Below are 22,407 nucleotides of genomic sequence, written 5' to 3' on the forward strand. Positions count from 1 at the left end.
TGAATGACCCCAGTGAAGAATCTGCTAGGTTTTTGTCATCAGCATAGATTATCACCGGGTATAGAGCCCCTTCAAGCAGGTAACGCCACTCCTCCAGTGCCAATTTGATGGCTAGTAGTTCTCGGTCTCCTATTGAGTAGTTGCGCTCAGACGTGGAGAAGAGTTTGGAGATGAAGCCGCAGGTTACCATTCTCCCGGATGAAGATTTTTGGGTGAGCAACGCTCCTGCTCTGGAGGAGGAATCATCAACCTCCAGGAAGAACTGTTTATTGCAGTCCAGACGGTGCAGCACTGGGGCAGAGGAGAAGGCTTGCTTTAAGGAAAGGAAGGCCTCCTCGGCTTCGGGCGGCCATTCCTTGGGATTTGCTCCTTTATGGGTGAGCGCAGAGATGGGAGCAGTCCGGGAAGAGAAGAGCGGGATGAAGAGACGGTAGTAGATGGCGAAGCCCAGGAATCGCTGAATCGCCTTCAACCCCTCCGGACGGGGCCACTTTAAGACAGCAGAGAGCTTCTCGGGGTCCATTTGTAGACCTGTCTAGGAGATAATATAGCCCAGGAACGGAAGGGAGGTCTGCTCGAAGAGGCACTTCTCAAATTTGGCATAGAGGTGATTCTGCCTAAGCCTAAGCAGGACCTGACGAACATCCCTCCGGTGTGTGGGAAGGTCCGGAGAGAAGACCAAGATGTCATCCAGGTACACCACCACGCAGGAGTATAGAAGGTCATGGAAGATGTCATTGACTAATTCTTGGAAGACGGCGGGAGCATTGCAGAGACCGAAGGGCATCACACGGTATTCATAGTGACCGTCCCGGGTATTGAATGCCGTTTTCCACTCGTCTCCTTGACGGATCCGGACCAGGTTATACGCCCCATGTAGATCCAGCATGGTAAAGATCCTAGCGCCCTTAAGGCGGTCAAACAACTCGGAAATGAACGGCAGGGGGTATTTGTTTTTGACCGTGATTTGGTTGAGTCCTCTATAGTCAATACAGGGGCGTAGTGAACCATCCTTCTTCTTGACGAAGAAGAATCCGGCTCCAGCCGGGGAGGTAGATTTCCGGATAAATCCCCTAGCCAGATTCTCCTCAATGTACTCCGACATGGCCCCGGTTTCGGCCGACGACAACGGGTAAATACGCCCACGGGGTGGAGTGGCACCGGGTACCAGGTTGATCGGTCAATCATATGGCCTATGAAGTGGCAGTGTCTCTGCTTCCTTTTTGTCAAAGACATCTGCATAGGACCAGTAAGGTACTGGTAAACCGGGTAGATTAGCCGGGGTGGGTGGAGGACGAACCGGGCGAACCGGGACCAGGCAGGTCTTATGGCAATCCTGCCCCCAACGGAGTATTTCACCAGATAGCCAATTCAGCATGGGTTCATGTCTCTGAAGCCAGGGTAGACCTAGCAATAGGGAGTGAGAGAGTCCGGAAAGCACATGGAAAGAGATCCTCTCAGAGTGCAGCATTCCCACCTGCAGGGTAATAGGTTCTGTGACGAGCAGGATGGTCACCGGAAGGAGTCTTCCATCCACGGAGGTGACTGCCAATGGTTCAGCCAGGGGTTTGGTGGGAATCTAATATCTCTCTACCAGGGACTGGGAAATGAGGTTCCCAGCAGCTCCGGAATCCAGATGTGCAATTTCAAAGTAGCGTTTCTCTCCCCAAGAGATAGAGACAGACAAAGTCAGGGATGGAGAGGATTTACTTTTGCCTAGGACGACCTCTCCGAGCGGACCTAGACACTGGAGTTTCCCGGCTTCACCGGGCAGGAACGGATGAAGTGCTCCTTACTGCCACAGTAGAAACAGCCTCCCTCGGTTCGGCGAGTTTCTAGGCGAGACTTGACCATCTTGGTCTGGTCAATCTGCATAGGTTCGGGCGAGTGTGCTCGGGGAATTGCTGGTTGTGAAGCCGGTTTATGAAAAACAGGAGCAAGACGAGGAAATCTTCACTCCCGGGCAACCTCCTTGATACATTCTTGGAAACGGATGTCAATCCGGGTAGCTAGTGACACCAGGTCATCCAGGGTGGTTGGAATGTCCAGACCGGCTAACTCATCCTTAATCCGACCGGAAAGACCCTCCCAGAAGACGGACACCAGAGCCTCTTTGTCCCAGGCAAGCTCAGAAGCGAGGGTATGGAATCATATGGCATATTGGCCCACGGTGAGACTCCTTTGGCGGAGACGTAGCAGAGAGGAGGCAGAAGAGGATTTTCGTCCTGGTTCATCGAAGACTCTCCGGAAATCAGCGAGGAAAGACGATAGATCGGACACCAGGGGATCCCCTCTCTCCCACAGGGGATTTAGCCATGCCAGTGCTTATCCGGTGAGGTGAGACATGATGAACGCCACCTTGGCCCGGTCAGAGGGAAACTGATGTGCCAAAAGTTCAAAGTGCAGCGTGCACTGGTTCATAAAGCCCCGACATGAGACGGGGTCACCTCCAAAACGAGGAGGTGCAGAAAGCCGGGGGCCTGGGTTGGATGCTGTGGTATTGGTGGGCAGCGGCGCTGCCGGAGCGGTAGTCGCACGACTCGGGGTGGACACAGGTGGAATAGACAGCGTGTCCAGGCAGGAGTTGACATTCCGCAGGAAGTTAAGGATAGTTTCCTGTTGGGATCTCTGACGAGAAACCTCCTGGTACAGGTCAGAGAGCGAAGGAGCTTGGGGGCCACCGGGTTCCATGGCCCTAGCAAACTGTTATGGATCCGGATGGTGGAACCTCTGTGCTGCGGTGCAAGAAGGGACCCAGAGGGGCGTAACTAGGTATCAACTCGGAGTGACCTAGGTCATACGGCGGCTCAATCGACTCCGTGACCAGGGAGGGTCCGAGCAGAGGGACCAGGTGCTACTCTGGGGACGACCTTGTAAGAAAGAAGGTGACTCCCACGGTACAGACGGCAGGGACTGACCGGTATAGCAGATGGGCACAGCAGGCAGGCTGACGAGTGATCCGGGTGGATGGACTGGCAGACACGGCAGGCGACAGGCGGGCGCCTCTAGGTAGGCTGTCAGGTGGTCACGGCAGGTGACAGGCAGGAGCCTCTAGGTAGGCTGTCAGGTGGTCACGGCAAGTGACAGGCAGGAGCCTCTAGGTAGGCTGTCAGGTGGTCACGGCAAGTGACGGGCAGGAGCCTCTAGGTAAGCTGACAGGTGGTCACAGCAAAGTGACAGCAGGAGCCTCCAGGTAGGCACGGCAGGTAGCAGGCAGTAGCCTCCAGGTAGGCACGGTAGGTAGCGGGCAGGTGCTTCCAGGTAAGCTGGCAGGCAAAGCCCATAGACAGACTGGCGGACTGAACGGAAGACAGACTGTCGGGCTGGAGAGTAATCAGGCTGGCGGACTGGACTAGTAGTCAGGCTGGCGGGCAGGACTAGTAGTCAGGCTAGCAGCGGGACCTGGGGGCTGAAGCAGAGGTAAGTACACTGTGCAACAACTATTGCTCAGGCACCTCCATTTTGGAGGAGGTGCCTTATATATGGGAGGACCTCTGGCAATTGGCCGGGGACTCCTTAGGACGGCGCGCGCGGCCCCTTTAAGAGGGAGGGAGCACGCCCGCCGTAAGCACAGTGCCCGGGAAGCTGCGCGCGCCGGCAGCAGCAGGGAGAGGAGCGCTGGAGGATGCCGGGCTGGGAGTGCAGCGGTGAGAGTGACATTGAGGGACACGAACCTTGTTACTGTGGCCCTGCTCCGTGTGTCTTTAAATTGTTAGTGGGGTTTTTCCTAAAATTGGTCAGCCGTTGGACTCACTGCATACCCTATAACTGTATAGCAGACCCTCTCCTTTCTAATAGGAACATGTCGTACCTTGTTAATGTGGCCCTGCTCCGTGTGTCTTTAAATTCTTAGAGGGTTTTTCCTAAAATTGGTCAGCCGTTGGACTCACTGCATACCCTATAACTGTATATCAGACTCTCTCCTTTCTAATGGGAACATGTCGTACCTTGTTACTGTGGCCCTGCTCCGTGTGTCTTTAAATTCTTAGTGGGGTTTTTCCTAAAATTGGTCAGCCGTTGGACTCACTGCATACCCTATAACTGTATAGCAGACTCTCTCCTTTCTAATGGGAACATGTCGTACCTTGTTATTGTGTCCCTGCTCCGTGTGTCTTTAAATTCTTAGTGGGGGTTTTCCTAAAATTGGTCAGCCGTTGGACTCACTGCATACCCTATAGCAATATAGCATACCCTCTCCTTTCTAATGGGAACATGTCGTACCTTGTTACTGTGGCCCTGCTCCGTGTGTCTTTAAATTCTTAGTGGGGTTTTTCCTAAAATTGGTCAGCTGTTGGACTCACTGCATACCCTATAACTGTATAGCAGACTCGCTCCTTTCTAATGGGAACATGTCGTACCTTGTTACTGTTGCCCTTCTCTATGTGTCTATAAATTCTTAGTGTGGTTTTTCCCAAATTTTGGCAGCCCTTGCAGTCACAGCATGGGCATTACCACTATAGGAGACCCACTCCTTTATAATGGGAACATTTTTTTTTACTGAGACCCTCCTCTATGTCTCTTCAAAAGGGTTTTGGGATGCGTCCAAATTTTTGGCAGCCCTTGCAGTTACTGGATATGCAATAACAATATAGGAGACCCACTTGTTAATAAAAGGAACAACAAAGCATAGCCGGCTGATGGCTCTCTAACAATAGCTAGGGCCGACTGCTGACCTTTTAAGAATAGTAAGGGCCGTCTGATGTCGATATAAAAATAGGTTTTATGACTTTCAGAGTCCCTCCATCATAAATAAAACAGGATGTGTCTGATGATGTGTCACACACCACATTGCCAGATAAGGTTGTAAAATGTTAAAATGACATTTCCCGATGAATGCTTTTGTCTTAAAAAAACAAAACAATAGGATTTGTCTTTAGTATAAAAAACAGCGTCACCAATTTAACCTCAATGTAATCACATTGTTCAGCTCATGCACCTCCTCCTCCATCTCCAAAATAACCACATCAGTCACAAGCTGACAGCACTGCAGCAATGCCTTGGCCAAGCGGCAACAGGCTGTGCTGAAAATAACATGCTTAATGCTTAATTGACAAACCGCCCAGCGCTGCAGAGTTGTTGAAAGCTGTAACACAGCAGCCTGATCTGTGTCTCTCACCACAGAACATACAGCCAGGCATGGTCATGTGTGACAATGGGCGGAACCTGGTGATGGAGAAATGACAGCCGGGGTATATACGGTTTCCCTCTATGCCAGTCCTTTCACCGAGCTAAAGAATATGGCTGTGGTGAAATACAACTCCCACCGAGAATCTTTTTCAGATTGAAAAACATTGTGCCCACCAGAGGATTTGATTCTGAGGGCTAATCCTTTCTCACCCGATCAAGAGCCCCATAGCAGCTGCAAAGTTAGCGCTATCATGAACTCTCCTGAGGTAGAAGCCAAGGCACACTCTGGTGGGACCGTCCAACCCTGCCGAGAAGCAGTCCTGGCTAAGAAAAGTGTGTGGGAGCGTTTCCGGACACCCTATGGCTGCTTTTTTACTGAGGAGGAAGCACATGCAAACACGGGGAGAATATACAAAGTCCTTGCAGATGTTGTCCTTGCTGGGATTTGAACCCAGGATCCCAGCGCTGCAAGGATTCAATGCTAACCACTGATCCAATGTGCTACTGTTCACCCTCTGATATCTAACAGGCTGGAGAAACTTGCACCTACTGCGACTCTGTCTTCAGCTCCTTGTGAGAAAATGTATTTGGGCAGCCACTCAGTCTACCAAATAAAATTCCTGAGAAGGAAATTGGTGATGGCTTCGCTATTGGTACTGGGGGCAGTGCTAATACCATGGCTTCGTACCATAGTTTGCTGGAAATATTCCAGGCTGGTAGGAGGCAAGCAAATTCCCACAGAAAAGTACCAGCAGTAATGTTCAGGCCACATTTCAAGTGCAAGCAGCTTTAGAGGACTTCCTGGGAGAAATGACGCGCAGGGTAGATACGGTTTCCCTTTATGCCAGTCCTTTCACCGAGCTAAATTCAACTCTCATCAAAAAAAAGTTGTGGACTGGCTCTGTACCGTCCCTGGCCACATTCACCTGTCCACGTGTTTGTGGTTAGGCGGTCCTTCCCAATAAGTGCACTGGGGAGGGCACGGGTAATGTTGCAGGACCTGTGCTTGTGGAAGGCGGAGACGACACCGGGAGAAACAGTGGCGGATGGGGACCAAGTATGGACAACCGTCCGCCGCCGGCATGAGGTTATGAAAAGCTTCCACCTTCAGGAGCCTAAAAGGCAACATTTCAGGTGCAAGCAGCTGTCAAAAATTTGGCAGTATAGTATTGCAGCCTGTGGGTGGGTGGGTGGCTGCCAACATACTTGCGCTTGCATTCCAAGGAATGGGGTAGGGACAACTGAACGCTGCAGTGGGACAAGGACGTGGACGGTGATTGCTGCAAGTCTGCAATGACATGTGCATGGCGGGAGACATCTTCGCATGCGCCAAGGATCACTTATGATGGGCACACTTTTAGGCTGTGATCTGGGAGTCAGAGATGCTTCCAGAGGTCTTCCCCCTGCTGTTCCCAAGTCTTTTCAGCACTGTATGCATGTGTCTGATGATGTGTCACACACCACATGGCCAGATAAGGTTGTAAAATGATAAAATGAAATTTCCTGGTGAATGCATTTGTCTTGGTTAAAAGTAATGCAAAAGTGCAAAAACTCATCAAAAACGCTACGTGTGAACATAGCCCAAAGTGTGGAGGATTATTTTTGTTTTTGGTTATATATTTTGGTTATATATTTTGCCTTATATACAAGTCATTACCCTGGAAAGGATGTTCCTTAACATATTTCCCAGGAAAATCCATTTTGGTTTTGTTTTTGTATGTTTTATTGTGAGTCCGTAAAAGTGGCGTAATACTCTGACCACGTTGTTGACAGCAGTGATCTAGGAGTCAGAGATGCTTCCAGGGGTCTTCCCCATGCTGTTCCCATGTCATTTGAGCACTGTTACCATCGATTTGGGCAATTTTTAGGCCCTCTGCAGACAGCCGGGGGGAGCCGCCTGATAAATGCTCGAGTTTCCCATAGTCTTACATTGGGGTCGTTGCATTAAGCATGTTATTTTCAGCACAGCCTGTTGCCGCTTGGCCAAGGCAGTGCTGCATGAACTGAACAATGAGATTACATTGAGGTTAAATTGGTGACGCTGTTTTTTATGCTAAAGAAATATCCTATTGTTTGGGGTTTTTTAAGTTATTTTTTAAGACAAATGCATTCACCGGGAAATGTCATTTTAACATTTTACAACCTTATCTGGCAATGTGGTGTGTGACACATCATCAGACACATCCTGTTTTATTTATGATGGGGGGACTCTGAAAGTCATAAATCCTATTTTTATAGGAAGATCTTAAAAGGCCAGCAGTCGGTATGCAGTGAGTCCAACGGGTGAGCAATTTTAGGAAAAGCCCCACTAAGAATTTAAAGACACATAGAGCAGGGTCACAGTAACGACAAATTTCCATTAGAAAGGAGAGAGTCTGCTATACAGTTATAGGGTATGCAGTGAGTCCAACGGCTGACCAATTTTAGGAAAAACCCCACTAAGAATTTAAAGACACATATAGCAGGGTTACAGTAACAAGTACGACATGTTCCCATTAGAAAGGAGAGGGTCTGCTATACAGTTATAGGGTATGCAGTGACTCCAACGGCTGAACAATTTTAGGAAAAACCCCACTAAGAATTTAAAGACACATAGAGCAGGGCCACAGTAACGACAAATTCCCATTAGAAAGGAGAGAGTCTGCTATACAGTTATGGGGTATGCAGTGAGTCCAACGGCTGACCAATTTTAGGAAAAACCCCACTAAGAATTTAAAGACACATAGAGCAGGGCCACAGTAAAGACAAATTCCCATTAGAAAGGAGAGAGTATCCTATAGTGTTGGCCTATGCAGAGAATGAAAGGGCTGCCAAAAATTTGGAGGCACTTCATTGCCCCTTGGATGAAACGTGGGGGAGAGCCTCATAAAAAAATGCTTCCATTAGAAAAGAGCGGGCCTCCTATACTTGTAATGCCCATGCACTAAGTGTATGAGTTGACAAACATTTACCCCTGGGGGGTATACATGTACATACTGTATAAAAACTTTTTTTACGGGCATCATAAACACCCTTTAAAAAAATTATGTGGGTGTTGCATCACGGACCACGGTCACCCTGGTGATATGGTGGTGGAGTATGAGGAGATGGAGGAGGACAAGAGCAAATAGCCAAAATCAGGAAGCTTATACCCATGTCTGGGTGTGAAAAGGTTTATGGGAATACACCTCCCAAGAAAAGACACTGGATCTGAGTTTATGTTACGCTGCTATCATTCAGTGGTGTTGAGAAGTCTGTCCCAATCCAGCCCTTGTTCATTTTTATAAGAGTCAGCCTGTCAGCATTTTCAGTTGACAGGCGGATGCGCTTATCAGTTATAATTCCACCAGCGGCACAAAAAACCCGCTGTGATAAAATACTGGCGGCAGGGCAGGCCAGGACCTCCAAGGCATAGAGCGCCAGTTCATTCCACGTATCCAGCTTGGATACCCAATAATTATAAGGCACAGAGGAATCATGGAGGAAGTTGGTACGGTCGGCAAAGTACTCCCTCAGCATTTTCCAAAACTTTGCACTCCTCGTGAGAGTACCCCGCGCCTCAGGGCCTGTGCGATGGGAGGGTCTGAGAAAACTCTCCCAGAACTTTGACAGTGTTCCCCTGCCTCTGCTGGATTGGAGTTGTGTCTCTCTCGCCTGTACTCCTTGGTTGTCCAACGAAGTGTGCCCTCTGAGTCTGCCGCCAGCGTTTTCAGATGGGAATTTTTTTAATAGTTCTGCAACAAGGGCCTTTTGGTACTGCCCCATTTTTGTAGACCTCTCCGCCTCAGGAATAAGAGATATAAAGTTCTCCTTGTAGCGTGGGTCTAGAAGTGTCATCAACCAGTAATGACTGTTACCCAAAATTTTGAGAACGCGAGGGTCATGGGAAAGGCAGCGTAACATAAACTCAGCCATGCGTGCCAGACTACTAACAGGCAAGACTTCCGTGTCCTCACTGACCATGCTCTCCTCCTCCAACCTCCTCTCTGTCCTCTGTCCTCTGGCTATCCATGCTGAACAGATGGTATGACAGCTGTGCAGGTAGTACCGTCTATAGTGCATGAAACTAGATCCTGTCCTTCCTCCTCCTCCTCTTCCTCATTGTCACCCAATCCACATTGGGATGAGATGAGGCTTGGCTGTGTGTAATCACCCTGTATGGTTCCTTGCTCCATATCATCATGCTCCGCCTGCAATGCATCCTCTTTGATTGTGAGCAGAGAGCGTTTCAGAAGACAGAGAAGCGGGATGGTGACGCTAATTATGGCGTTATCGCCGCTCACCATCTTGGTGGGGTCCTCAAATTTTTGGAGGATGGTACATATGTCTGACATCCATGTCCACTCCTGAGGTCTTATGTGTGGAGTCTGTACTGAATACAGACGGCCTTGTTGATACTGGTACTAAACAACTGCCTTCTTCTGCTCACAAATCCTTCCCATCATCTGCACTGTAGAGTTCCAACGCATGGGGACATCACACACCAGTCTGTGAGCCGGAAGCTGCAAACGCTGCTGAAACACGGCAAGGGCGGCGGAAGCTGTAGCTGACTTTCTAAAATGGGCACACAGGCGGCGTACTTTAACAAGCAAATCCGGCAGCTCCGGGTATGATTTGAGAAACTGCTGAACCACAAGGTTAAGCACATGGGCTAGGCATGGTACGTGTGTGAGCTTGCCTTGCCTCAGAGCCGCCATCAGGTTCCGGCCATTGTCACACGACCATGCCTGGCTGTAGGTTCAGCGGTGTGAGTTACAGATCTGCCTGAGCTTTCAGAGATGTCCACAACTCTTCAGCATTGTGCTGTTTGTCACCTAATCATATTAGTTCGGCACAGCCTGTTGCCGCTTTGCCGAGGCAGTGCTGCAGTGCTTCCAGCTTGTGACTGATGTAGCCATTTCAGAGATGGAGGCTGAACAGGAGGGGGAGGCTGAGGAGGATGAGGTGCAGACGCTGTAGACTGTGGGGGCAACCCTGATTTACCTAGGGCCTGCAATCCTTGGCGTTGGGAGGGCATGTTCCGTCCCAAGTTCCGACTGGGTCCCGGCTTCCACTTTGTTAACCCAATGTGCCATCAGCGAGATGTACCGTCCCTGCCCACAAGCTCTTGTCCACGTGTCCGTGGTTAGGTGGACTTTCCCGGTAACTACATTGTTGAGGGCACGGCTAATGTTTTGGGACACGGGCTTGTGCAATGCGAGGACGGCACACCGGGAGACCGAGTACCGAGGGACGGCCGCCGCCATCAGGTTGCGGAATGCTTCCGTCTCCACGAGCCTAAAAGGTAAAATTTCGAGCGCAAGCAGTCGTGCAATGTGAGAATTTAGTAGTGTGGCCTGTGGGGCATTGGCTGCATATTTACGCTTGCGTTCCAAGGACTGGGGTATGGATAACTGAACGCTGCGCTGGAACAAGGACATATACATACTTCCTAATGCTGCTACTTGAGAGTGCGCAACGACAGGTGCAGGGCAGGAGGCATCTTCGCATGCATCATGGACAGGGGATTGGCTTGCATGCACATCAGCGGAAGAAGCAATGGTGCCACCTGCAGACACTGTTCCTTGACCCTGGGGTTCGGCCCACAAAGTCGGGTGCTTTGCTGCCATGTGCCTGATCATGCTGGTGGTGGTCAGGCTGGCCGTTTTGCCACCCCTGCTGATGCTGGCCTGGCAGGTGGTGCAAATGGCCTTTTTGGGGTTATTGGCAGAGTCTTTGAAAAATAAACAGACTCGGAAAGACCTAACAGTTGTACTGGCAACTTGCTTTGTGTTGGTGTTACGGGGAACGGTTGCCTGCCTTCTGTCTGCGGCCACCACACTGCTTCTTCCTGCCTGTTGTGGTGCTCTGCCTCCCTCCCCCTGTGTGCTGCTGTCCTCGTTCTGCATGTCCTCCTGCCAGGTTGGGTCAGTTACTATATCATCCACCACCTCGTCTTCCACTTCCGCACCTTGGTCCTCCTCCTGACTTTCTGGCAATTGTGTCTCATCATCGTCCACCTCTTGTGACACTTTCCCACCGTCACCTTCGTGTGACCGTGGCTGCTCAAATATTTGGGCATCGCTACACGCTATCTCCTCTTGCCCCGCTTCAAGTGGACTGGGCGAGAGGCCCGAATCTATAAATGGAAAAGTGAACAGCTCTTCAGAGTGTCCAAGTGTGATATCAGTTGTCTCTGGGCACTCGGCATGGTGGGAGGAAGGAGGATCAGGGTGAGGAATATGCGTCCAGACTCACGGCTACTGAGACTTGACCGTGTGGAAGACAGGGTGGTGGTGGTGGTGGTGGCTAAGTGACAGGAAGCATTATCGGCTATCCAACCAACAACCTTTTGACACTGTTCTGGGTTCAATAGTGGTGTTCTGCGGTCCCCTAGAAATTGGGACAGGAAGGTCAGGCGAGAAGATGGGGTTGTTTTTTGTGGCATAATTTCAACTTGTCCACGGCCTTGTCCTCGTCTTCTGCATGCACCATTACCATCACGTCCAGTTCCCCGTCCCTTGCCACGTGCCTTGCCCATTTTAAATGGAGGACAGCATCTTCCACACTCACTACAAATGACTGAGTTTGGAGCGAACTTATATGTGATCCATGTGACGGAGAGAAAAGAGTTTTAAATACCTGGCCTGTAGGTAAGTCGTTTGAACAGCAAACTGCTGTGAATTGCTTCACTGACACACTAAAGGAAATTTTTAATGGAGGCCGGAAATGGCAGTATTTTCTGACAACGTATATGCGATCCGTGTGATGGAGAAAACAGCTACAGGCCAGCTATTTAAAACTATGTTTTCTCCATCAAAAGGATCACATATACGTTGTCAGAAAATACTGCCATTTCTTACCTCCATTAAAAATTTCCTTTAGTGTGTCAGTGAAGCAATTCATAGCAGTTTGCTGTTCAAACTAGTTAGCTACAGGCCAGGTATTTAAAACTCTAACTAGTTTGAACAGCAAACTGCTATGAATTGCTTCACTGACACACTAAAGGAAATTTTTAATGGAGGTAAGAAATGGCAGTATTTTCTGACAACGTATATGTGATCCTTTTGATGGAGAAAACATAGTTTTAAATAGCTGGATTTGTAGCGCTGTGATATGGAAAGGACCTTGCTGTATTCTGCAGTGCCAACAAGCAAATGGCGCAGAAAAACTGTGTTCTCTGGACTGCTTTTTAAGCAAATAATGAGGATTAAGATCCAAAGAAAAGTATTCCTGGCCCCTGAGACCTGGGCCTTTGTATAGAAATATCTAACAACAGCAGAAGGCAGAATTTGAATGGAGCCTCTTGTGCTATATGCACTGCAGTCTGCTATATACCCTGCCTGCCTGCCTATATACACTGCCTGCCTGATATCTCTACAGATGGATTAGTTAGTCCTCAAAAGGACTGTTTGTTAAGATGGATATGTGTAATATACGTTTTTTCTCCCTACACTACCTAATACACAAGCAAATCTCTCCCTGACGCAGCAGTACCTCTCCCTACACTGTCCGATTCCGGAGTGACTGTGACGAGCATGGCGGCGCCAGGTCTGATATAGACCTGATGACGCTGTGCGGCCAGCCAATCATTGTTATGCCACAACCATCATGGCTACGGCATTACAGTGAGTGGCAGGCAATCCCTGCATGCAAGGAGGGGACCCAAGCTCCCGCCGAGCAACCCCGGACATACTCGGCGAGCACCGAGCATCTCGAGCAGTGAGATGCTCAGGCGAGCACCGAGCAGTAGCGAGCATACTCCCTCATCACTAGAGGGGATGTGTTTGATGAGGGGAGGGGGTGGGGAGAGGTCAGAGGAGCGCCTGATTTTTTTTTTTAAGTTTTTGTGTGGAGATTCCGGCAGCCAATCAGGGTACAGAAACCATCCACAACGACCAGTCACAAGGGCTTGTGTCATTGGCTGCCAAAGTCACATGTCCCTCTCCATATAAAAAGCGGACATGTTGTTTTGGCACCATTTTGTCAGTGTAACAGTGCAGAGAGGCTGCTACTGTTGCTGCTGCAAGTATTCAGAGAGTTATCAGGGTGGTTTATTATCCTGACGAAGCTGAGGCGAAACGCGCATCGAGGCGTCTGGGCAGACTGTCATTTTGAGCACCCCTGTTCCCCTAAAGATGACCCAAGGTATTTATTTTTTTCTGATGTACATACTATATGACCTTATGAGATATTAGGCTGACCATTATCACCTGTCCCTGGTCATTTGTCTTGACTTCACAGACTAACACCATTGTCTGTCAGCGGGTCATAGCGTTCTTATTAGTGATCCAACCTAGTTACTTGTCATTGTATCATGTGCATTATTTGTAGCACAAAGATTATCTTATCTCCTGATAAGTTTTGATACTCTATACACACAGCTCTGTTACTGTATATTTTTTATTATTATATTTTGCTGTATTTTGCTGCATATTATGTGACTGATCCATTCCTGGCTGGTGTGTGTTGTTTTTTTTTCGTTTGTTTTTTTTTCCTGATCACTATGTTGAATACTATTATTACATAATCTGTGTGGGAGCTTTATTGTCCTGGGATTATTGCTCACTATTCTGCCCTGCTTTATTGGGACTATACATCCTGCAATCCTTACTGTTTTAGCTGTCTTATTCCCGTAACCTTCCATGTGATGTGTTTTATATAATTACGTAGTTTTGTGAATAAATTATAATATTTTGCATATATCTCTAATGTGTCTTGGGTATTCATTATTTCACTATTTATTGGATTGACTCTATAAATACCTATTAGACCTTTGTTTAGTTTTTATTATCCAGCCAGGAGTCCACATTTTCACATTTCAGAATCTCAATTATTCGTGCTAATAGCGTGGTTCGGCCAGCAGTCCACATTTCAGAATCTTAATTCTTTCTGATAATAGTGTGGTCCAGACACCACACAACATTTCAGAATCTAACTCCTTTTTGCTAATAGTGTGGTCCAGACACCAGTCCACATGTCAGATCTAAATCCTTTCTGATAATAGTGTGGTCCAGACACCAGTCCACATTTCAAAATCTAAATTCTTTCTGACAATATTGTGGTCCAGCCACACTATCTCAGCAAATAAATACTGATTGCTAAATTAATGACAGGTGATTGACAGTTCTGGGCCTAGGGTTGTGAAACAGTTGGTTAAAAGAGGGGAAGGGTACATTCAACATGAGTGGGAAAAAGCAAGGTTGTGGTGGAAGGGGGAATAGACTTGATCTCATCCTATCCAAAGACAACTGACAACTTCTGTTACTGGACGGGCTACTCGACTCACTTTCTTTGGCAGACTCAGAGCGGTATGCCTTGTAGATGAGGGCCAGAAAGAGCATGTGCTCCAGTGGAGGGCAAGCACTGCATCTAGTGGCCTCTCCTCCTCTTTCTCCACCTTAACATCACACACAGCACAGTCCTCAGATGTGGCACCCTAATTACCCTTGTTTCCCCCCGCGTCACAACTCTTCAACTGCCCAAATGACTATGGGAAACCACAGATGGGCGAGTCTGCTGAGCTATTCACACATTCTATTCCATGAGCATCAGAGGTCTGCTCCAAAGATTCACAGACTCAAGAGGAGGAAAGCATCTTAACCAATGTCCAAATTCTTTGCTTTTGGATCCAGGGCCGGATGAAGTAGGGTCCGAGCAGAATCTAGATCCTTGTCACCAAACATTAACTGCCAGGGATAGAGGTGATCCTGATGAGATACGTATAGAGGGACTGTAATGTGCTGTCAGGGCAGAAGGAGGGTGACTCTCAGGGTGAGGAGCGGGAGAACAGAGAGGATGACGATGAGGTTGTAGATCCCACTTGGTGTGAACCCAGAGGCATGCAGCTGAGTAGCTCAGCAGAGGAGGTGGAGGAAGAGAAAGATGAGGAGGTTACATTGTGACTTCCTGCACAGACACAGAGTGATGCAACCACAACAAGCACTGCATCCTCAGACACAACTCTGTCTGTGGCCAGCAGTGGTGGCGGGTCTACAGTTTGCAGGGGCGACTAGGGTTGCCTAGCATGGGCCATTTTTGAGACTGTAAAGGATGACCCAACTCACGTTATCTGCCAAATTTGCAAAACTGACTCACTAGAGGCAAAAATTCCAATAATTTGACTATCCATTAATCACATCTACTGCTTCTTCCTCCTCCATCACTGTGGCAAGTGTTCTCACACAGGTCTCCAGCTGCAGAACCTCAACTTGTTTAACCGCTACAGTCTGGGTGAGCGAGAGCCCGTCTGCTGTTACGGAAGTGGACATGCCTGCTGTATTTGTTTCACCGAGCACACCGAATCTTTCTTAATCCACCATAACATCTCCGCCTGCACCTCACTCACAGTCCAGCAGTTTGTTGTGATCACCCTACTCCACCTTCTCTCAGCACAGCAGCTAGCCCTCGGTCCTGCAGTTGTGGTCACATAAAAGATTGTTTCCTCCTACACATGCCAAAGCTAAGAGCTTGAACTCCACCATCTTCAATCTGTTGGCCACGGAAATACTTCCTTTCCGCCTGGTGGATACAGACGGTTTCCTAAAGCTGATTGCCTTTTCAGTCCCTCAGCACCAGTTGCCAAGTAGTCATTACTTCTCTTATAAAGTGGTGCCTGTGACGCGCCCCCTGGGCCATATTCTTTAGTGGGAATATCCGGAGCCGGATCAGATGGGGGTTGTAGTCTTCCGAGTGGCTGTGACCCGGTCCGTGCCCAGGGTGTCAAACTCAGTTGTATGTGGCAGTCCTACAGATGTTATTAAGTTCTTTATTGTCGACTACGCCACCCGTTGTATTGCGGTCACTATGGCCGCCGCTGCAGCAGGGTCCGCTGAGGCTGATGGTGTAGGTGCAGCTTGTGATGGTATAACCCCCAACGGGTGGGGTATAGCCTCAGGGGGTCAGGTGCAGAGGATGGGGGTTGTGGTGGTGCAGCATAGGTGTTAAAGGAAGACAGAGTCGGGTTATGCAGTTAAGGGTATTTACTCACTGCTGATGTTCCGGTCACTCCAGCTTCAAGTGACCTCCCGAGCCGTGCTGCATCCACCAGGTCCTGGATCCAGCCAACCCCCAAGCGAGTCCGGAGCGTGACCCTGAGCTCTCCTTCTGTCCTTTCTCTGGCCGTCCCCACTAGTGATCCACCCAGGTCCAGCTCCCTCGGGCCTTCTGTTGGGAGACCCTTGGCCTTGGGTTCCCTGACCCTCCACGTGGTATGCCTTCGTGGTGGATATGGTGGGTGGCTGTGGCAGACGCTGCCCACGGCCTCCGGTCTCTGGCTGGGGTGTGTTTTTGCCCCCACCAGCTTGGGTTCCGGTACCCTGATGCCGACTCTTCACCCGTGGATTGGATTTGGGTTCTTAGAGTCCTTTCTTCTGTTTCCCCCTCTGGGTCTCTCTTTCTTCTCCTCTCTCACTCTGGCTCAGGCTGCTCTGCTCCTCTGCTTCTTACTTCTCTGCAAAGACTGACTGACTGACCCTGTTCTTTGATGGTGCCCACCTTATATACACCCTCTATGTGTGAGCTCAGGTGACCAGCACCCAATGAGCTCCTATCTTTACCCAGGCTGCTCCCCCTATCTGCCCCTACACTACTTGGGATGTACCACCCCCCTCCCACTCCAGCCAGGAACAGACTCGGTCGTACCTGCACATTTCTAAGTGGGAGTACCGTCGGTCTGCTCCTCGGAAATGGGATGTGTGTAGTGCATGCAGCCTACCGAGCTCAGATCCACACTCCATCCTTACCCGGGAGTGGAATATCACACCTCTGGGTTGAGGTGCAATACCCCTGTAGCAGCCGAATCCTCAGGGTGCTACACCTGCACTACACCAGCATGTCACAGACATCACCCGTTCCTTGAAAAGATCTGTCTGCCAGGGTGCATTTCACCACTGACTCCTGGACAAGCAAGCATGGCTAGAGACGTTACATCTGGGTGACTGGGCTCTGGGTGACTCTGGTGCCTGTGGAGGCAGGCATAGAAAGGGCTGCTCCACAATTCTTGGAATCCTCAAGGCTTGCGGGCCAAACCTCTGCCTTAATGAGACAAGTGTTCCAACAGTGCAGAGGGAATCTTCCCCACCTCCGTACTGTGCAGTCAGGGCTCATCGCAATCAAGCAGTGCTTAAATTAATATCCCTTGGAGATCGCACTCACACAGCTCAGGAGTTGTGGACAATTATCCAGGCCAAGCTTGAGCAATGGCTGTCTCGACTGAACCTGGAGCCAAGGAAGGCCATGTGCGATAACAGTGCGATACTGGTGGCAGCCCTACATTGGGGCCACCTCACAAAAGTGCCTTGCATAGCTCACATTCTGAACCTGCTGGTACAACAATTTCTGCGCCACTATCCCGGCCCAGATGCACTGCTGCAGAAAGCATGGTCACTTCTACCACTCGCACCCCACGGGTCATCGAAGTGCATCACTACAGAGGTCTTTCGGCCTATCGGTTAACCGGTTGATATGTGATGTGCCAACATGGTGCAATTCCACTCTGCACATGTTGCAGCAACTGTGACAGAGCAAGGTGGCATGGTGCAGTATGTCATTTTGCATAGCCAGTACTGCCAATGCAGTTCAGATGTGGTGCAAATCACTCTTGTGGAGTGGACACACATAAAGGACCTCTGTACCCTTCTGCACAGTTTCGAAATGGCTACTAAGATGGTTAGCGCTGAAGATGCCATCATCATTATCACTAGTTCGGTCATCTAAATGCTAGAGCACACTTTGAATAGTCTGCGAGAGGAGGTGGTGGTCCCAGAGGAAGAAGAGGAACCAGAGAAGGATGTCGAAGGGATAAAAATATCTCTAAGTTCCGGACGGGTGCCATGGGAAGGAGCCATGGGAGGGTGGATTACAGTGATCGAGGGAGGCTCATGGTACTAGACAAACTGTTAGTGAAGGTGCTGGAGCCGAGGAATAAATGAAGGAGGACAAGGAGGAAGAGGTTATGGGTGTGCAACAGTCAGGAGATGATCCCTTCTTTGTTGTCTGTGGTTGTCGGGAGCGGATGGAGGAAGCAAGTTTGAGTGTTACCACACCACCAACACACCATGGACTTGGACCTCATGGAAGCGCTAGACACATCAGAGCCTTCGTGCTGCTCTTTCTGCAACATAATGCCCATATTGTTAGGGTTAGAAATAGTGTTGACTACTGGGTTGCCACTCTGTTGGATTCACGGTGCAAAACTAAATTTTGCAAGATGCTTCCACCCTTGGAAAGGAACACGCACATGCTGGAGCATTGAAACACGCTTGTAGACAATCTTGAGAGTGGTTTTCTTCAATACAGCAGTGAGGCACACAATGTGCATTGCCTTTCTAGACTTCCAACCCCCAGAACGTCGAGTCGTCAACGCCAAAACATTAGCAGCAGCAGTAGCAGTGTAAGTGGCAGAAGTAATTTCTGTTAGCTGTTTCACACATTTTTAGACCAGCCTGTGCACCAGCAGAATAGAGTACAAGTCTGACACATAGTGAACGACTGGAGAGGATGGTGCAGGAGTATCTCAAGCTCAATATCAATGCCATCAGGGGGAATTGGGAACCTTTTGCATTTTGGTCTTCAAAAATGAAAGAGTGTCCTGAACTCGCATGTTACGCTTTGGAGGTTGTGTCATACCCGGCATCCAGCGTTTTCTCAGAACGTGTCGTCAGCGCTGCTGATGCTGGCCTGATGGATAAGCGCTTCTGGCTGTCCCCTGAAAGTGTAGACCGCCTTACTTTCATCAAGATGAACAAGTCATGGCTCTCCAATAACTTTTGCACCCCAGTCGCAGACAGGGCAGACTAGGCGATGGTGTAGTTTTTAGTGTGCTGCATTGATCTCGCGTTATTGCAGTCTGTGACCCCTTTGTTCCATCTTCTGTGGCTGCTGTTGTTACTCCTGCTGATGATACTAACATTTTTTTGAAATGTGGAGACTCCTAGTTGGGTCTCCATCTCGTGGGCTGTCTGAAGTGGAAGGAGTGTCAGAGCCCCATTATATTATTTCTACTCTGGGGAAATTGATGCAACGTTAGCGGTGTGTGGCAATAATTTTTTTCAATATTTGGACTCTAAGTTGTGTCTCCTTCATGTGTGTTGCCTGTAGTAGTAGGACTCCCAGACCAGCAGGCCTACACTTACTTTCAGTCAACTACCTGTGCTACTATCCTTACATTTTTCTAACATTAGTAGTCTACTAAGCTGATATTTGTGCCACCTGAGTGTAACTGAGCAGAAAAGCCGCTTGAGCTGCAGCATGAGGCTTACCCCAGTCCCTCATCCACCTCTAAATTTTAACTTAAATTCAAAGCTGTAAAAGCTGGCCCAGACCCTGGTACCTCATGCATGGCCCATGGCTGACTGCTGTTGTGCTATTATAAAATGTCTACTGTGGTTCACTTGATGCCACTTTTCCTAGTGTCTGTTTGGACTCCAAGTTGCGTCTTCTTCATGTGTGTTGCCTGAATTTGGCAGGGCTCTCAAAACACCAGACCTACACCTGTCACTCATCCACCTGTTACTGATCAATATTTAAGCTAGGAATGCTGGTCCATGCCCTGTCCCAGGCCCTGTCCTATGCATCCATGCTGCCCAATTATACTCTGGGTCAATTGATGCCATTTTTCCTGGTGTCTGCCCCTAATTTGAGCTGTTTCGGCAGCTTTTGGCCCCCCTGAAGGTGTTGTCTATGCATTTGTTTTTGCCTCCCATTGAATTCAGTGGGGTTCGGATATGTTCAGCAAACTGTTCGGCGAACTGTTTGGTAAACGTCGGGAAGTTCGCAGATCGTAACCAAACCTTGAAAGGTTCCTCATCTCTACTTACAATTGCTCATTTTGCCCTTCTACCTAGTTAATTCCTCTTCCATTCATCAACGTCATCAAAGCAAAAGGTGGCTACTTTGAAGAACCTAGAATATAAGACATATTTTCAGTTGTTTCACACTTTTTTGTTAAGTATATAATTCCTCATGTGTTAATTCATAGTTTTGATGCCTTCAGTGTGAATGTACAATTTTCAAAGTCATGAAAATACAGAAAAATCTTTAAATGAGAAGGTGTGTCCAAACTTTTGGTCTGTACTGTATGGTTTAAAAAACAGTTCATCTAGTACATTGGGGAGAACACTTTGGCAAGGATATTAATTATACCAGAATTCTAAGTTAATTTGCACACCAAAAAACTCTATTTTATGACTTGTGCCATTTTTTTGAAGAGTTTTAGATGATTTATAAGACCTTTCCAACTAGGGGGTGTGGCCTTGCTGGTAAGGGTTGTCATTTCATAAAGTAGGGTGTGGCTTAATGTGAAACATTATTTGTTATGCATTGCTTATATAGCGCCATCATATTCCACATCGCTTTACATACATTATTAATGTTGCTGTCCCAATTGGGACTCAGAATTTAAATTCCCTATCAGTATGTCTTTGGAGTGTGGGAGGAAACCCATGCTGGGTTGCTGATGTTGTCCTTGGTGGGATTTGAACCTAGCACTGCAAGGCTGCAGTGCTAACCACTGAGCCACCATGCTCACCATACCATAGTGCTCTAAAATATGCACCAAATTTGTAAAGCTTATTTCTGGCACAAAGTAAGCCAGTTAGTAAGTGGTGTAAATTTAGACTAAACAGTCTTAAAATTAGATTTGTCTAACAGCATGAACCACTATGGTAAATCTGGCCCATTTTAAAAACCTCTAGTTTAAGTTTGCACTGTCTTTGAATTAGATAGTATTGATAAATATGTCCCATTGTGCCAAAACATATGAAAATGACCTCTATTTACAGATGTAAGATCTCTTATGTCATAGTCATCAAGTGTGGACTCTATATTAAGACGTGTGTCTTCTCAAATATTCCCAAATCCTACAACAGTCTGTTCTTTTTTTCTAATAGCCTATAATTTACTTCTCATAGCAAACATCTGCAATGTTATTGTTTTCTTTTGTAATCCCCTAGCACCCATTGAAAATCTGAATGTAAGGAAAATAACTGTTTTCTTGCATTTTCAATAAGCAGATAATATTTTTACGCTCAAAAGGATAGATGTATATGGAAAACGAACACATAATTTTCATTTTCTATCCAAAGTATTGGTATAATCACAGTAATCTAATCCTATGTTGCGTGGGTGGTGCATTCTTCCTGAAGCAGTTTTACACCCACATTCCAGGGAATAAAATGCAACACTCTAACAAGCAAAATTACTTGAAATGAGGGGTTAACATATATTAAATGTATTCATTGTGCTACTTCTTTTGTAAGTCAAAAACTAGCAGAAGCGTTTTCTATTTGTAAATAAGGCTGAAAACAATATTTAATATAGCAAATGTGTTAATTAAGGAAAAATGTCCAACTTTTTATGACTTTGCAATGCTAAATGAGCATGTATTAGAAGCAAAGCTTCAGTTCGTTTCATATGTGAAGGCAAAAGTACTTTCTCCATTAGACTGGGTTATTAATATTAATAATTAGGAGAAAAAAACAAGGAAAGATGAATAAAAATACATTTAAGGGTGTCATTATGCATACTATATAAATTATATACAGTCCATTAGGGCATATCAATGTAATCGACAATTTTCTAGCCTAATTTCATTCAGAAGAATGGCATTCAGGCATGTTGTCACAACTTTCTGAAATTGTGAAAATCGCCCAAAACGTATCCTTTTTTGTGGGAAGAAGTCTGCGTTGCTGGTGATTACATACAGGTGGTGCAAAAAAGAAAAAGCTGTGTTTTTTCATGAGGGGTGGAACAAAAATTATCCCTGTTTGAACAATGTCAACAGTTCTGTTCTTTGTTAAATGAAAAAGCAATAACTTTTTCGCAAGTTGCCCATAAATTATCCCTTTATTTAGTGAGCAGAAAAAGGTGTGCCGCTGTGAGCCGACGCAGTAACCAAACATTATAAAATAAGATGGGACAGCCAAAGAGATGTCTGGTAGTATATGACCAGCTCTGGAAGTAATGGCAGCAACAGTAGAAAATAGCACTATAGTGAGCAACCAACAGCTGTTTGGCTTGTGGGGCTGTTCAGTGGTAGAAGCCACACAGTAAAACAATATGATGGGTCAGGCAAGGAGATGTCTTGCAATGTAGGGTCATCAATGGAAGCTCCAGCACCAAAGATTACAGTATAGCACTATAATAGACATTGGGCAACCAAGATACAGTGGTGTGAAAAAGTGTTTACCCCTTTCCTGATTTCTTATTCTTTTGCATGTGTGACACACTTAAATTTTATGCAGTTTTTAAATGAAGGTCTTTATTATAAAGGGAAAAAGAAATCCAAACCTACAGGGCCCTGTGTGAAAGAGTTATTGCCCC

The sequence above is a fragment of the Phyllobates terribilis genome, unplaced genomic scaffold (genome assembly GCF_046119375.1).
Source record: "Phyllobates terribilis strain yellow unplaced genomic scaffold, ASM4611937v1 Scaffold_1__5_contigs__length_1240528914, whole genome shotgun sequence".
Taxonomy (NCBI): Eukaryota; Metazoa; Chordata; class Amphibia; order Anura; family Dendrobatidae; genus Phyllobates; species Phyllobates terribilis.